Source organism: Camelus bactrianus, chromosome 4 (assembly GCF_048773025.1).
Source record: "Camelus bactrianus isolate YW-2024 breed Bactrian camel chromosome 4, ASM4877302v1, whole genome shotgun sequence".
Classification (NCBI taxonomy): Eukaryota; Metazoa; Chordata; class Mammalia; order Artiodactyla; family Camelidae; genus Camelus; species Camelus bactrianus.
In genome coordinates, this window is record NC_133542.1 from 14,168,535 (window position 1) to 14,186,096 (window position 17,562).

Here is a 17,562-nt window from a genome sequence, read left to right on the forward strand (position 1 = left end):
TGCTGGTTTCCCTGGTAACAAATGAGCCCACCTGATGTCAGTTCCCCCATAACTGCTACCCTACCCCTACCCCCAGGGGCACAGGCTGCCCCCGTGTCCTGCCTGCTGTCCCCACTGTACACGGTGTGGTGTTGCTCCAGGACCTTGCTTCAGACATGGAAGCTCTCCCTGTCCATTAAGCCACTGATGTCTCTGTCACAGACTCCGGGCTCTTTCTTCAGTGTTGAAGCTGGGCGAGTACAGGCTTTGTAGACCTGAGAGGTGCAACCCAACACCTAGGCTTTGGATTTGTCAGAAGTTCTTGGTAGTAATGACTCTTCTCCTAGTCTTCAGGAGTGGCCTTATCTTTTTTATTTTTTTAAAAAAAGTATTTTGGGAGCTTAATGCTTGAGTTGATATTTGAGAATGGAAAGAAAATAACCAAATGAAAACCTGAATATTAGTCATGATAAAACCTTAACTTGAAAACTCCCAAATTGCTGACTGTGTGGGCTGTAAACCTGGGCCAAGAAACCATCCCTCTTATCCCCGCCTCCCAGACAGTGCTGGTCCCTTTCCAAGTCTTGACAATTAAAAGTCAAATGCTCTTTAAGTTTGGTTTTAGGAGTCAGGCAGTCCTGGACAACTTCTGGACTGCTAATCGCTCACTTTGTGACTCTCAGTAAGTAAAGAACCTTAGTTTCATCCTCTGTAAAATGGTTTCGTGAGAACTGAGATCACACATAATATGCAATGAGAATATGCACATTTTAAGCACAAGGTACATTTTAAGTACGATGACGTGTTAGCTATTACTCTTGTTATCCCAGGAGGGTTAAAATTCAGTTGCAAATGTCTGTTAACACCCTAGTGAAAATGAATTTATTGTTGCCCAAGGAAAGAAGGTTGAAGGAAGAAGAGAATGCTGCGCAGATGAGTTTAGATGGGTTGTAAGGGAGGCAGGTCAAGTCCAGACCCCGGCCAGAGGACAGAGTCTCAGCTTACCCCTGAGACTCTGTGAAGGGTTGGCTCAGGTTAGGTGAGGGCATCAGAAGCAGGACGGGGCACAGCAGAAGAGTGGAATGGATTTTACACAGTGTGATGATGGAATGGAAATAACATGGATTGGGCCATGAGACGGAATTGAGTTGGTATCCTGGCTTCTAACACCTAATATCAATAGGGCTTCCTGGAGATTTCCTTTCCTCCAGGGCAAAATTTAAATTATTTTGAATTTCAGGATTACTGAGAGAATTTGCAGTAATATGTACAAAGAAGGACTCAATAACTTGACAAACAACTGTGCTTTTTTTTTTTTTTTCCCTTTTTGCAACTTTGCTGTGGGCTTGCTTTTGTTCAGAGGACTAAAAAATATGTGCTAGGATTGCCAGGGTCCTCTGAACTCCTGTCTCCCTGTCTCTATTCCTAAGGATAATCTCTGTGGAGCCATCGCTTTAAAGCATACCTCATCTGCCATTGGCTCTGTAGAATGAAAGGACAGGGAAAGACTTTGGCCCAGTCTTTGGGAGACATGAAGATATGCTAAATACATGTAATATATGGTGATGGTAACTAACATTTATTAGGTGCTTGCTTTGTGCCTAGAAATAAACTAATTAGTTTATATACATAATTTTCATTGAGCCTCACAACAATCCTAGCCCAATTTATAGACGACGAAACAGACACAGAGAGGTTTCCTAAATTGTCCAAGGTCACAGATTGTAAGTGGCAGGTGTGGAATTCAAACCCAGGCAGCCTGACTCTAGCACTTACTCTCTAAACTGTTCTTGGTAAGAAAGGCATTTTAGCCAAAGAGAACTGCCCTCTCTCTGCTTTGTTAGGATTCTGGCTGAATTGCTGGAGTCAGCAAACTTTTTGCCAGGAAATGCTGCTCTGTGGATGTCAGGAGGAAATGAGGTTATAGATCTCTTCCTGTCTGGAATGTATATTTATTGTACAGGAGGATGTAATCTAAATTATTCACATTTTATATTTTATGGAAATTTTAGCTTCTGTAAATCTGAGATTTCAGGACTAGAGTTATGTGTAATAAAGTTCTTACAAAATCCATTTAAAAGATTAATGATAAGATTTATTGGTAGAAAATTAAATCTGGTTATTTTATTTTCTCAAGTTTCCTAATCTTCCAATTTCATCTGCAGAGATTGTCTTTGTGACAAAATCTTCTCTTTATGTCTCTTGGGCAAAGCCAAGTGCAAAGTGGTTTTCTCTGCTGGTCCTGTGGATGTAGAACCTTCTCTTAGGAAGAGATCGATGAGTTCTTAGAATAGCTTTCTTCTAGGATTTCCTTATAAATTCTCCTTTGCAGACTTGGAATCAGACATTCTGCAGTGAACTCTAGTCTCCACCACCAATTAGCTGAGTGAACTGATGGAAATCACAAAACTCTTTCTGAGCCTCTGTTGTTTCCTTAGCTGCAAAATGAGGATAATGCATCTTATCTCACAGGTGGTCATAAAATTAAATAAATACCAGCTGGTTGGGAATGGAAAAGTTAGGTCTTGAAATACACATGGGTCAATATGTAGAAAAACAAATAAACACCACCAGTGTTGAGGAACATTATTTGTTGATGGATTTAACACATGGAGAGTTTGCCAGATAGGACAACTTCTTAGACTTAATTTTATCAGACCATTCATTAAAAGCAAAGGGAATGGTCAGTCATTCATTCTTTTCATCTCAATTAGCCTCAGTTAAATTCTACCTCATTTTAGGCACTGGGTTAAGTGCTGGAGACCCACAGATGACCAAGGCCTGGACTCCTGAAAGTGCTTGAAACCACATCCTAGCTCTGGTGGAAGCTAGGCTCTAGAGTGACCTTTTCAGCTAAGGATGATTATCTCTGGTTATGATGAAACCTGTCAAAGTTTAAAACAGAATGTATGTTATGTCAGTACACATTTGCTATGGTGGTAAAGGTCTCTTAGTGCTATGTAATTATTGAAAAGATATTTTGATTGCTGATCATGTGCAGGTGAGTTGAGAGATTCAGGGACAGCAGGGCAGGAAAAACATGGTGGAAAGGGGTCAATGAAGAGGTGGTCTGGTACTGAGGATAGAACATGGCCTTTGGGCCGGACCTACTATGTTCAAATCCTGGCTTTGCCCATTACCAGGGATGTGTCTTTGGTTAAGCTGTTTTCCTTGAGATTTTTTTCCATCAGTTAAATGGTGACAATTGCACCTGGCTTGCAAGATGATTGTGAAGATTAAATGAGATAACATATTTGAAAGACAACTGTGTAAATACAGACAACTGCTTTATTTTAAGAAGCACAGGCTAGGATGGTATGTGATACACAAAGATCATCACCAGGTTATTAAAGTGAATACTCCTGTGTCAGTCAGCTCCCACTACCTCCGTCTGTTGAAAACTTAACGTCCTCAAAAGCTTAGGGAAAATCTCATCTCTGTCTTGGTATCTCCAGTCAGCTAGATCTCTTCTGTATCCATAGTATCTAATTTCTATTCCATTTATTATGGGTTTTCTCATGTGTTATCTTTTTGTTTGTTTGTTTTCTTTTTTATTGAACTATAGTCAGTTTACAATGTTGTATCAATTTCTGGTGTACAGCATAATGTTTCAGTCATACATATACATACATATATTCCTTTTCATTATAGTTGCCTGTGCTATACAGTAGAAACTTGTTGTTTGTTTTATATATATTAGTTACTATCTGCAAATTTCGAACTCCCAATTTATCCCTTCCCACTCCCTTTCCCCCCGGTAACCATGAGTTTGTTTTCTATGTCTGCGAGTCTGTTTATGTTTTGTAAATGAGTTCATTTGTGTCTCTTTTTTTTAGGTTCCACATATAAGTGATATTATATGGTATTTTTCTCTCTTTCTGACTTACTTCACTTAGAATGATGATCTCCACATCCATCCATGTTGCTGCAAATGGCATTATTTTATTCTTTTTTATGGCTGAGTAGTATTCCTATGTATACATATATCACAGTTTCTTTATCCAATCATCTATCAGTGGACATTTAGGTTGTTTCCATGTCTTGGCTATTGTAAATAGTGCTGCTGTGAACATTGGGGTGCATGTGTCTTTTCAAATTAGAGTTCCCTCTGGGTATTGTATGTTATCTTAATCGTAGCCAAGTATCTACTGGTCTCTCTGCTTCAGCTAGATTGTAAGCTCCCATGGGACAGGCCTGAGTCTATGAATCTACATCCATCACTTAGCATAATGCCTGCCATGTGGCAGGTAATTGATGAATGTAGGATGAATGCAGCAGAACTACTCATAAAGGAAATTGCAGCCACGAGGCAGAATTTTCTCATCTTCTGAGCTTTTCCTCCTCTCTCTTCACCACAATATCCACCCCCAAACCCACTTGTGTTATTTCTTTCATTGTGGTGGACAGGCTTTGATCTGCAGCTGAGGCTAGTTCTTTTCCCCTGTGCTGGGGGGTCACACTCATCCTTCTCAAGAACCACACTCCGTCAGTTAACCTCTGTCTATTTTCCCTCCTGCTTCTCTCCTCTATTTTTGACGTCTTTAAGCCCACCACAGTGCAAAGAATCTTATACACAGAAGATACTCAATAAACGTTCGCACAAGAAATGAAAACAATTCTTTAGTTTAAGGGAAGATTTGCCGAGGGATTCCTTTACATTGTGTTTTCCTTTGGTGCAGTGATTTTTCAAAATTTTCAACTGTAAAATCCTTTGCTCAGATGTAGTCTTACCTGAAGACTCTGCAACATGTAAAAAGCTCAACTGCCCTAGGTGGACAGAGACAAGCAGGGAGAACGGGGGCCTGAAGCTTTGCAAGCTCACGTCCTGCCTTTTCCCACTTCAGAGATGAAGTTTTCAGGCTGTGCATTTGGCATACCACGGGCACATTAAAAATGAGATCTTATTTTACAAATTGTTAACCACAACTTTTGAGGCTTATGTCACTTGCATTTAGATAGCTTGACTACCCTAGGCTGATTCTCATTTCTAAGACTTATTCACAATGTTGACATTCACTGCCATTATTGGGTAGCTTTCCTATTTGGGTCAGCTTCAATAGGAGGAGTATAACAATCGAACACAAAGTGGTGTCTGAACACTCCTCTTACTTGAAAAGGGTTGGCAGGGCAACGGGATGGAGCTGTTGTCATCGGGTCTCAGAATATAAGCCAAGAGTGATAAATACATTGTCATACATGAGAGAGAAGAGTTGCTTCCATTAATCCTGTGCCTTTGATGATGAAGGAACACAAAATGCTCTGTAGACATTGTTTCCTCCATCCTCAAAGACATTTTATTAAGGCACAAAGCCTAATCAAACCTACTTTTCTTTGCTTCCCTATTAAGCCACCAGTGACTGCATGGGATGAATTTGGATGATGTTATTTGCCGGTTGCTAGGTTTCCTCCCCTCCCGTTGCTCTCTCTCATTTGTTCCCTCGCTTTTTGCTCAGGCTGCATTTCCCTTGTCGGGATGCCTGATGCATATGTGTAATCCTTGTGTCAGATTTACATGAGCCTGGGTTACCTTTCGAGCTCCACAGCAATAGAAACCAGCAGAAATTCATAGAAGTCCCCTCCCAGAAAGCTAAGGAAACATGTCTGTTGGACACTCTAGTAACTGTCCCCAACCCCCTGCCCCTCATCAGATTGAAGATGGCTTGGCTACAGTGAATCAAAAAAGATGATTTATTAAAAGTAAAACATCTTCCAATGCCCACAGTAGCTATTCCAAAATTTGCCAGTTTTGTCGAGCCTCCAGGCTCCCACCTCACACCTCCCTGCTTCAGAAGAAAACCTTGTTGTTCCTGCTTCGGAAGGAGAGAATAACAGGCAGGATTACAGCTACATGTCTCAGAAGTGTGAGCCAGCAAGAGGCGCAAGTCCTGAGGGGCAGCATCTTTCCTCCTTTATGCAGAGACACCTCTGTTTATGCAGGACGTATTTCTCTCCTCAACCACAGAATAATATTTAGGTTTATTACTACTAATCCATTTCCCTTCAAAGGCGGTAAATCTGCACTGCCTTTTGCTTCTGTTTTTCACAAAGGTGGAGTAAACTGAAGGATAACTCCTAGAAAGCTTTATGAGAACACCTTTCCTTAGCTAGCCCCCAGCCCAACTACTCCCACTCTCAAACCCAAAAGAAGTTGATGATTATTTTTCAAACTCAGTAAACATTTGCTTAATTTCTTTTTTGTTATTCTGAATCTCCTTCAAATTCTTCTCAGAAATGCCTTGTTGCTTCGTATTTCATTTTCACCCTCAAATCAAAGGCTTTCTGTCAATGTGCTCTAACTTCTCTCTCTTTTTAAAAACAATCTGAGCTCAGTGAGTCTTGTTTCATTCCTAGAATAACTCCTAGAAGACAGGGATACTGGTAGTAGCTTTATATAAGAAGACAACAATCATGAAAGCGTTGGGTGTGTGTGTGGCCAAGGTTCAATAAGTATCTGAATGAGTTTTAAATATTTTGACTAAGAGAAAGTGGAAAAGCTGTCCATAGAATTGAAATATTTTTAATTAAAAAAAAAAAAAGAGCAGCAACAATCTCCAAAGAAAGTTAATAGAAAAATTTTAAATGCCATGAATATGTTTTTCCAAAACAACCAAGAAAATCTGTGAATTTAGATAAACATAACCAGGTCTCCTAATGCCCTTGTTAGTTCTTTGTGCTTTCGGCCACTTGCTTTCACTTGTAAACCCAAATTGTCAATCTGACCATTTTTTAACACATCAGATGTATTTTAGTTCAAAAGAGACTCACAAAAATTTTACTTTTGAATTCCAAACCAGGGCAAAATTTAATCGCAGTTATAAACCCTCCAAGCAAGGGTTTATCTGGAATTGCAAACATAACCCCAAGTTCAGAATGCAAATGACACTGCTATAATAAAAAGAAATAAGAAAGCTTTCAGTATGTTGTCTAAGAACTGGAGCACATTGAAAGTGATTTATGAGCTAACAGACTAAACATTTAAATGCCTTTCCTAGCAATGGTATATTTTTCAATACAGCAAGCGCCCTCACACATGATTCTGTATTCCACGACAGCACTGCTCCTGACAATATAAGTCCTTTCTGATAGGGTAACATTTCCAATCCGAGATTAAAATCTTGGAAACTTGTCAACAGAAAAGGATGATAATATGAGTGAAACTGCAGCTATCAAAGAAAAAATGCCTTGCAAGTAATTTCTGTAATGGTCAACTTCTGGTAATTTTCCCTTCCCCTTTTACTCTTAAGTAAAGGGGTTGGCCTGAAGGTCATTTTAATATTTTGGATAAGTACAGTTACAAACCAGAAATTCATGAACACAGGAAAAAGTGAGTCATTTAATACCATAAAAATCAACTTTTTACATTGCCTCTCTTATTTCCATTTCTAATGCAGACCATAGGGAACATTTTTCTTTTGATGGATAGGGGCTTAAGCAATGAGTTGACAATAAACCCTTGAACTTCACGAGGCACTAAAAATTAGAAGATCAGAGGATCTTGTTTTCTTGAGTATATTTCCATAATTTTTTCTATGTTACTTAATTTAATCTACTACTCCGGAGACTAGGACTGAATGACCTACAAGGTCTTTTTCATTTTTTTTTTTTTCTTATAATTCTCTTTTTCCGTTTAGGATGTGGTTGATCTCTTTAATCTCTGGTGTGCCCTTTGCTGTACTGCAGGTAAATTGGGGTGATTCTCAGTTTTACCAGCTACATAGAATGGAGCATTGCAGGCTAAAGACTATATCTGAAAAAGTTCCAACCATTATGACACTTCTATTACTGTGATCTTTCTAAATTATTTTATTTCCATCACACACTATGATAGCTAAAGTGAATTCAAATTTTAATTTCTTGTTTTTTTCTTTGGTTGGACGTATCTTGCCTCTTTAATATCCTTTACTTCCCTGAATACTCACTCATTTTCCTTATCACTGTTCTAAGAACTTCAGATCGCAAATATAGACATACATACATGCACATGCATTTTGTTTCTTCCTCAGAACTTACGTTTTCATTTACTTGATGACTAATCAAGTATCGTTCAATACCTAATTATTAACTATCTACTAATCTCTGCCACCCTAGCCCTGTGCTTTCCCTGGGGTTTGTGGTGCTAAACTAGACATGCCCTGGTTTCCTGTTGCTCAGGGTCTGATAAAGGATCTGGATGTGTTAGTTAGACACCACACTTTAGAGTGATGATCCTGGGAGAGGGATAAACAGACAGGGGAAGAGAGGCTCAGAGAGGACCAATATACCCAGTCTCAGGCGTCAGAGAAATCTCCTGAGAGCAGCACCTCTCAGAGTGTGGTCCTTGGAGGACAGCATTCTCATCACCTGGGAACTTGTTAGAAACACAAATTCTCAGGCCCCCATTCCATACCTACTAAATCACAGACTCTAGGGATGGGTCTTCTGCCTGTTTTGTAATAAGCCCTCTGGGTGGTTCAGATACACACTCAAGTTTAATAACCACTGCCTCAAAGGAAGCAACAACTTTGTAAGTAAAAGATGCTGTATTTACTATCAGGCTCATCTACATCATTGATACCTCTTAGAACTAAGTCATCTAAGATCTCCCATTGTTCTGTTTGTCTTTAAATGTCTTTAAATAGTTTCCATTTTTATCAAGTGTTCCTTACTTATACCTTGTCTATCCAGCATGCATTTAAAGGTTTAAAGATAGAAGGCAAATAATTCATTACTTGAGAGTTACACAATGCAAAACATCATTAACAACAACCTGTTTCTTTTGAAAACAAAAGAGGCTGAATTGTCCAAATTAATCAAATTGGATGTTGCTGGAAACCTAGTTCGGTTTGTGAATGTGAGAACATCTGTGTCCTAGTACCTAATATTTTGGAGAACTGTTCTGAGCTACTTCTGAGATACGATGGAGCAATTAAGTTTCCGTTCTTATCCCTATGAGGTAAAAATAGAATTTACTGTCTTCTTGCCCATACACTCTTCTCCATGGGAATGAAGGCAAATAGAAGCCATAGAGCTGAACTAATTAAGTGATGTTTTAATCATAGTCCTACATTATAAGTAAAAGTTGATACAATCTTTTTTTTTTTGACAAGAATACATACTTATTTTGTGTTTAAGAACAATCTATATACAACCACTGGTGAATTGTTTTATAAAGAATTCTTTGAAAATTAAATGGGTATCTCAGAGTTTGTTTTTTGAGATAAATTAGCAGAGAAAATAAATTAATTAGTAGATAAAAACAAATATTTCTTTAAAAATAATTTGAAGTCCAAATGGCAGAAGGTTCAAATTATGAATTTGGGTAGTGGGTATATGAGTGTTGGTTCAGTTTTCTCTGTACTTAAAAAATATTTTCAATATATTTCATGATTTAAAATAAATTGAATTAATATGGCAGCTTATTGTTAAATCATGGGGTAGACAACCAAGGAGGCCATAGAAACTTTGCTTTGGGAGATTTCAGGATCTATGATTAGGAAAAAAAAAAACCTTTAAGATTCCAATTTTGGGTTCCAATCACTCACTGTATATTTGTGTTCCATTGCACACTTAAGCAACTTTATTTATAGGAAACTGAGCATGTTTCAAGATAGCCCACCTGGAATTCCTGCTCTATCCCACCTCAGCTTCTTGGAAGGCCCTGAGGTAGCTGTGGGTTTTCTCTTTTCAACACTTCATTCTGTCTTGTCAATATGATTTTATTGATGTCTTTTCATCATCCCAGTCACTCTTTTTAGGGTACAATCCAGCATCTCTCTTGGTATATGGATCCCAAAATGAATGTAATCTACATAGAGAAGAGCAGAGGCGTCGCCTCACTCATTTTAGACACTTTTATTTGTCTGACATAATCTCAGGTTTACGTGAACACTTTTGAAAGTCAAATCACACAAGTGGAGCATCTGAAGGTTGCTGCTGCCAAGTCTGATTTCCTCCATCCTCTGTCTGTACAGTTGAATCACTAGCCCTTGACTTAAGGGTTAGCATAAGAGGTTGGGAAAAAATTTTTTAAATGAATTAAAATATTTTGCTGAATTTATGATGAACTGTTAACTCCTTGTGAGTACTAATAGTCCACTGGCTGTGCGTCAGTACAATTATAATATCACTCAGGCTGATCTTCCCCCATCTTGCCCTCAAGGGTATCATGAGAGAACTTGTCAAAAGCTTTTCTGAACTCTAGATACACTATTTCTCCTCTATGTCTCTGATCTCCTAGTGTAGTAACTCTGTCACTAGAAAACGAGGTTAGTGTGACAGGACTATTCTTAGTGAGCTCATGCTGAGTTTACCACTTCTTTTTCTAAGTGCTCAGAAGCCATCGTTGAAAGAAAAAATTTTTCTAGAATCTTTCCCTGAACAGATGTCAAGCTCAGTGCTCTCTAGTTCAGGAATACACATTCTTTCTCTTTGTATAAATCCAGATGACACTTGCCTGCATCCAATTTTTCAGGAGCTCTTTTGCTCTGCAGGGTTCCTCGAGTGTACGGACAGCGATTCAGCCATTTCTTCAAATTCTCTGAGGAAACTGAGACACACTCCTGGACCAAGAGACTAGCATTCATTGGGTGCAGCACCTTTTAATCTCCTTATTTATTTATGAATCCATCTATCATCTGTTTGAGAAGGGAATAGGAAATTGATGAGCCCAAACTGTAGTTGTGCTCCTGTTTGGTTTGACGGTCGATATCAAGGTGAATGAAGTCGGGAGAAAAAAGTGTTATTAAAGGGTTTGAAGCATATGCAGTGCTATGCTAGGTGCTGAGAGATGTCAATAATACAGACAAAGCCCTGGCCTTATAGATCTGATAGTCGAGTTGGGGGAAATAAAACTCGTACTACCATAATGCAGATAGTTTAATTTGGAAGCAAAGCAGCATTTCAAAGAACACAATCCTTGCCACCAAAAGGAATTAAAAAATAATTCAGGCTGTCTACTTAGATTCTTTCATACTACCAAGAATGTATTAAAAAAATCTTCTTTTAAGGGGTGCAATATAGATTTGGTGTCTGTTAGCTGCTTCAGCGGCCAGAGGTTGTTCAGAAATTCTAAACCTAGGTGTATGCTAAAATGAACCTTCATTTGTGGCAAAATCTGTATTTGAGTTGAAATGTTGGAATGCCAATAGGAGAAAGAAGGGGTAATGGTTCTACTACTAAGCCAGCCACTCATGCTACCAGGGTTATTGAGAGAGGAGAGGGTAGGAGTAAAAAGCAGGATAGCAGGAAGAGTAGCTAAGTAAGAGCAACGATGCCTTGGTCCTCATTCCTTGGGGTCTTTCCTATATGTTATCTCCTATGTGAAGGTGTTCCCATTTGCTGAACATTTTCCTTGTGCCAGGAGTGCTCTTAGGTACTATGATGCCCTATGGCCATCGTTCCTCTGTAGTCCTGTAAGATAGTGAGTAGCATCCTTGTTTTAACAAGTGAGGAAGCTGAGGTCAGAGAGGTGAAGTCACTTACTCAAAGGTCACACCACTGCTAAATGGCAGCACCAGGATTTAACCTCAGATGCATCTGATTTCAAAGCTATTTCCTTTTTATTACATGACACTATCTAGATCAAAGCCAATCAGGACTTGCAGAGACTTCTCTTCTTGTCCTTATAAAATGTCTAATCACCAAAAGACAAGGCAGAATTCCATGTCTTACCATCTTTCAAGTAGATTGCCATATTTTGCTAGTTTTATTAAATATACTTTAATTTTTTGTATTATAGAGTAAATACAGTTGAATTCTATAAATGAAGTAATGTCATTCTATTACCACATACAGGCGAAATGTATTTTCACAAACATTCTCTCTATTTGGGACTCAATATCAAGAAAATGAAACCTGCAAAGATAACTCCTTGCTACCTGATTATTTACTGCTTAAGAATAATGCTTGGTGAATGTCTGGCCCTTGGCTGAACTGAGTCTCCTAGTTATTAATGCAACAGGTTCTGCAAATGAGGTCTGTGAACTGAAGGCCAATTTTAGTGCAGAGGATGAAATGTGAAACAATGGATAGCTCAAGAGAGGACATGGTATATGGGAATACAGTGTCCCTGCAAGCGACAGATGCATATTGCTGAGCAAGGGCTCTTCCAAAGTGACTGGCTGTTAATCCAATCAGAACCCTGAGCTCTAAATTAAAGCAGAAAAAGAACAGCTGAAAGATGGAGCATCCATAACCTAGAGGGGAAGGGTCCTGGGAGAGAACACTGTACGTGCAATAAACCTCTTTTTCTGTTTGTTTCTATTTGCTTGCTTTAGAGGAATTTGGATGCCTAGGTAGGAGGACTTGGGTTAAAAATGCAAATGCAGAATAGGGATTAGATTTTGGGAGGGTAGTGGACTGGGGACAACTAAAGATGCTGAAGTATTCCTGTGCGGACATAAAAGCTGTGTGTATGTGTGTTGGGGGGGGGGTGTTAGGTAGGGTGCAGCCCATTTTCAGACAGCCCTGACCATCTCCTAGCTGGGGGCATTTTTGGTAGGAAGAGGCCATGGATCCCTGGACCACGTCTCAGCAGTGAAGTGGTGTTGCAGCCTTTACACTGGCGTTGTCCACCCTTTTGCCCATTCCCTCCACTGACCACCATGAATGCCTGTTGCCTGGGTGTGACATGAACCTTCATAGTTCATTCTCAGGCAACATACCTGACAGTGACCTATATGGACTTTCACACAGTGGGTCCTCTACAGATATTTTATTCATCCATCCATCCATTCACAAACACTTACTGAATTTACTCTGTGTTGGTAGCAGTTATAGGCACTGGGGGTAGATATCCAGTTAAATATCTAAAACAACCTGCTCTCAAGACCGCATGATGTCATGGGTGAAAAAGGTAACAGCCTGAGGTTGGTGCTGTAACACAGCTGCAGAAAGATTGAGAGCTGGCACAAAGAAGGGGATGGTTGACGGTGCTTGCAAGAGGCAGAAAAGTTTGCAGAAAAGCTTCATGGTTAAGATGCTAGGTTAAGTCTCTGGAATCAGACTCACCAAGTTCGAATCCTGATTCTGCCACTTTTGAGATAACTAAACTTAAAATTACTTAACTAATGTTGAATGACCTCCATAAAAATGCAGGGCCAGTATTTACCTCCTTGAGTTCTTCTGATAGTTAAATGAGATGATATGGATAGAGTGGTTGGCAGATGCCTGACACGTAGAAATTACTTAGGGTATCATTATTATTATTATTATTATTATTATTATTATTATTATTATTATTATTATTATTTTGCTACTATTATTTTTGAAAAGAATAAGACTTCCCAGAGGACGTATTTTAGCTGAGACTGGAATGCTAATTAGTAGTCACTAAGCCAGTAATTATAACTGAGCAGGACCTTAGGGAAATTCCTAGGACAGACCCCTCCCCCATATCCTCTGCTGCAGCTCCTCTCTGAAGTACCCAGATAATAGCATCTCATGCATATTTCCTGAGCTTTTCAGATGCTAAAAACCAGCACCAAATAGAGGAAACAAATTGCTTGATGATTGTGAGCATATAGCCCCCAGACCTTCTGTTGCCTAGGGGTTGATAGTGTTGACCACCCTGTTACCTCAACATCAACCAATCAGAGAGTTGTGCACGAGCTGATCACTTGTCCTGTGACCCTCTCCCTCATCTGGCATCTTTAAATATGCCTTGCTGAAACTCTTCAAGAGTTAGGGATGTTCTTGGGCTTGAGTCACCCCACCCTCCTTGCTCAGCCTTGCAATAAACCTTTCTCTGCTCCAGATTCTGATGTTTTGGTTTGTTTGGCCTCACTGTGTCTCAGACAAAGGAACTTGTCTTTGGTAACATGATGGGAAGGTAGTGACTGGGGTAGGGGTGGCGTTATGTTGTCTTTTTTATGGCTGAATAGTATTCCATTGTATAAATATACCACATCTTCTTTATCCAGTCATCTGTTGATGGACATTTAGGCTGTTTCCATGTCTTGGCTATTGTAAATAGTGCTGCTATGAACATTGGGGTGGAGGTGTCTTTTTGAAGTAGGGTTCCTTCTGGATATATGCCCAGGAGCGGGATTTCTGGGTCATATTGTAAGTCTATTCCTCATTTTTTGAGGAATCTCCATACACTGTTTTCCACAGTGGCTGCACCAAACTGCATTCCCACCAGCAGTGTAGGAGGGTTCCCTTTCCTCCACAGCCTCTCCAGCATTTGTCATTTGTGGACTTTTGGATGATGGCCATTCTGACTGGTGTGAGGTGATATCTCACTATTGTATTTTAATGAGTGATTGTTGAAGCTCAAGGTCTACTGGGAATTGAATCTTCCATCATCTTGGTGCTAAGTGCTGCCTCGTTCTTTTAACGGTTGTGCCCTGCCCCCTTCCCTCCTGTCTCAGGCTTACTTTCTCTCCCTCTATCCCTGCACCATCACGCTGCCTTGTGATTACTTGGTGAATGTGCTTTTCCTCCTCACCAGGGTTCTAGGATGTCTTATTCAGCACCTAGCCTAAAGCTAACACCTGCAATTGTGGACCTGTGAAAACTGCTTTTGTTAAACCAAAAATAAAGCAGAATGATGAAAAATCATCCCTTAGAATGGAATATCTCATTCTTGTCTGGAAGATCCCAGTCATTTCAAAAGAGAGAAGTGGCCTGATTTCTAACCCAGGCACAGAGCGTCAGATGGACTTTTGTAGACAAAGCTCTCTACATTTATACAAATTTTGTAGCATCCAAGGACATAGAACCCTGAGTCTGCTGTGTAACCCAGGTTTCAGGTTAATCATTTATACATAGTCCTCTCTAGCCCTGAGCCTATCAAAATTGCTTCATTTTTACCTCTCTTGCATCCTTTCCCCAAATCCTGTAAACGCTCTATCTTTTCCTTTGGCTGGTGAGATACCTCATGGTTCTTCTTCATGTGTGGTCTCCTTGCTGCAGCTGGGTGATAAGGATTGTCACTGATGGTATTTGTCAGATGAGGTTTAACAGTTTTACAGACACAGGAATCAAGAAACATGGATTCTGGACCCACTTCTATGCTAACAGAGAGAACTAGAACCAGAGAGCAGATGGTTGAAAATGTGGACTCTGTTCAAGGCTGTCCCACTTGGATGCTTCCTAATGGTGGGATCTAGACAAGTCTCCTGAGATCTCTGAGCCCTCAGTTTTCTCCTTTGTGAAATGTAGGCAATAGTAATGTTAATTTCCTAATAAGATAAAAGAAATATGATTGTTTAATATTATGTGACAATTTGTGTAGGCTGTGGTGCCCAGTCATTTGATCAAAGACTAGTCTCCATGTTGCTGGGAAGGTGCTTTTGAGACGTGTAGACTCAGTAAAGTAAATTACCCCCTGTAATGTGAGTGGGCCTCATCTAATCAGGTGAAGATCTCAAAAGCAAAGACTGAGATTCTGCCTTGACTGCTACATAGAAAATCTGCTTTTCTTTCCAGCATGTGGAGTTCAGACTCAAGGCTGTAACATCAGCTCTTACCTGAATTTCCAGCTTGCCAGCCTGCTCTGTAGATTTCAGTCTTGTGAACTCCTTAGGAGTCAATTCCCTAAAGCCTCTTCTCTTTCTCTGTGTGTGTCTCTGTCTGTCTCTGCTTGTCTCTGTCTCTGTTTGTCTGTCTCTCTTTCTATAAACACACACACACACACACACACATACATGCACAATACACACACATAATATATACAGACACAGGCACACATACTCTATTGGTTTTATTTCTCTGGAGAACCTTGACTAACAAAGGGAATAAAGCACTTGGCACACTTCCAGGCACATAGGCCTCCATTAACATAAGCAACTATTATTAAACTTTCTGGACCCCAGATCCTCACTTACACAGTGAGGGTATTGAATCAGTCATCTCTGTTGTATTTTCTAACTTCTTATTCAAAAACTTAATGGAGAGTCTTGCCTCATCAAAGTGATCCTTCTGGGGAGGGAAAACAAATGAAAGTGCCTAACCTATTGATTTTTCTGACTTGATTGCAGTACTGTTTATGCATTGCTACTGGTTAAGTTTCAAGGTGTGCTTAAGAGTATGTCCAGTGTGTTCTTGATACGCTGAATATGAGAAATTTTGTAACATCCCCAGAGATTTTCACATTCTAAGAGAGCTGTGCTCTTATTCTTATTGTATCTTAGGCTGGAAACTGTTGATCCGGTGGGAAAATTCAGATAAAGAGGAGGTTGGGAGGAAGTCCCATTCTCTAGTAGCCTCGGTGCTGTGTGCGTGTAGATTTCATAGGGGAGCAGTGTTAGGGGAGATGGGAGTTACGAAAGTAAAAGCAGGGTCCCAAATTCTGAGCTTGCTTTTTGTTTTGCTTTGTTTATTTTGTTGTTCTTGTTCTTTAAAAGAAAACAAAGCAGTACTTTTGCTTTTGGAAATTATGTTAATGTTCTTTTATCAGAGACCTCCTTATCTATATTAGCACATTCTCCTGCCCCCCACTGAGGAGCTATTCTCTTATAGTCCCCTTTTACTGCTTTATTTTTATTAATAGAATTTATTACTTCAATTTATGTATTTGTCACTTTGTCTATTGTAGGTTATTCCCACTAGAATGTAAGGTCCTTGAGAGCAGACATTTTGTTTGCTATATTCAGTGCTGCATCCTGAAAGTTAGAATTATATTGAAGACATAGTAGACACTCAATAAATATTTTTCGAATATACAAAAATATCTGGAAACAAATTTCTTATTCTATGCCACTCTAACAATAATTATTGCCATGCCCTGAGGCTATGGTTGCATTATTTTTTTCTTTTTCTTTACAAGGCAGAGGTCTTGGTGGAGAACATGGCACATCTGGTTTCATCCTCCTTCCATAGAGACTGAAGAACTTCCACATTGCAAATCTCTGGCAAATGGTGAGTGACTTTATTTCCAGGTTCATGCTGTGATTATAGTAACATAGCTCCTGTTGTACTTTCTTGTGATAAGGTATCACAATTTTAGTAATTCCTACCAGAAGCAATTGGACAGTCTTGGGATTTGTAATCAGATGACCCAGACTTTGGTCATATCTTAGGTGTCACAGCATGTGTCTCTTCATCTCCACTTTCCAATGGGCTTCATGGAGCATTAAATGAGATAGGTGCATAAATAGTCAGCAAATGGTAAACTCTCTAAACAAATGTTCATTAGTGTAATACAAAACCAGAAAGACTGTGAAAAGAAAGGGAACATGAAAATTTCTAAACATCTGTTATGTGCTTACATGTTATTTAACCTGGTCTTCATATCAGTCTTGCAAGTTTTTTTCAAGAGTTTCATGTTTTTAAAATTTTATTCCTTTTTATTGGAGTATAGTCAGTTTACAATGTTGTGTCAATTTCTGGTATACAGCATAGTGTTTCGGTCATACATATACATGCATATATTCCTTTTCATATTCTTTTTCATTATAGGTTACTACAAGATATTGAATATAGCTCCCTGTGCTATACAATATAAACTTTATCTATTTTATGTATAGTAGTTCGCATCTGCAAATCTCAAACTCCCAATTTATCCATTCCTGGTAATGATAAGTTTATTTTCTATATCTGTGAGTTGTGTGTTTCTGTTTTGTAAACAGATTCATTTGTGTCATTTTTTAAAGATTCCACATA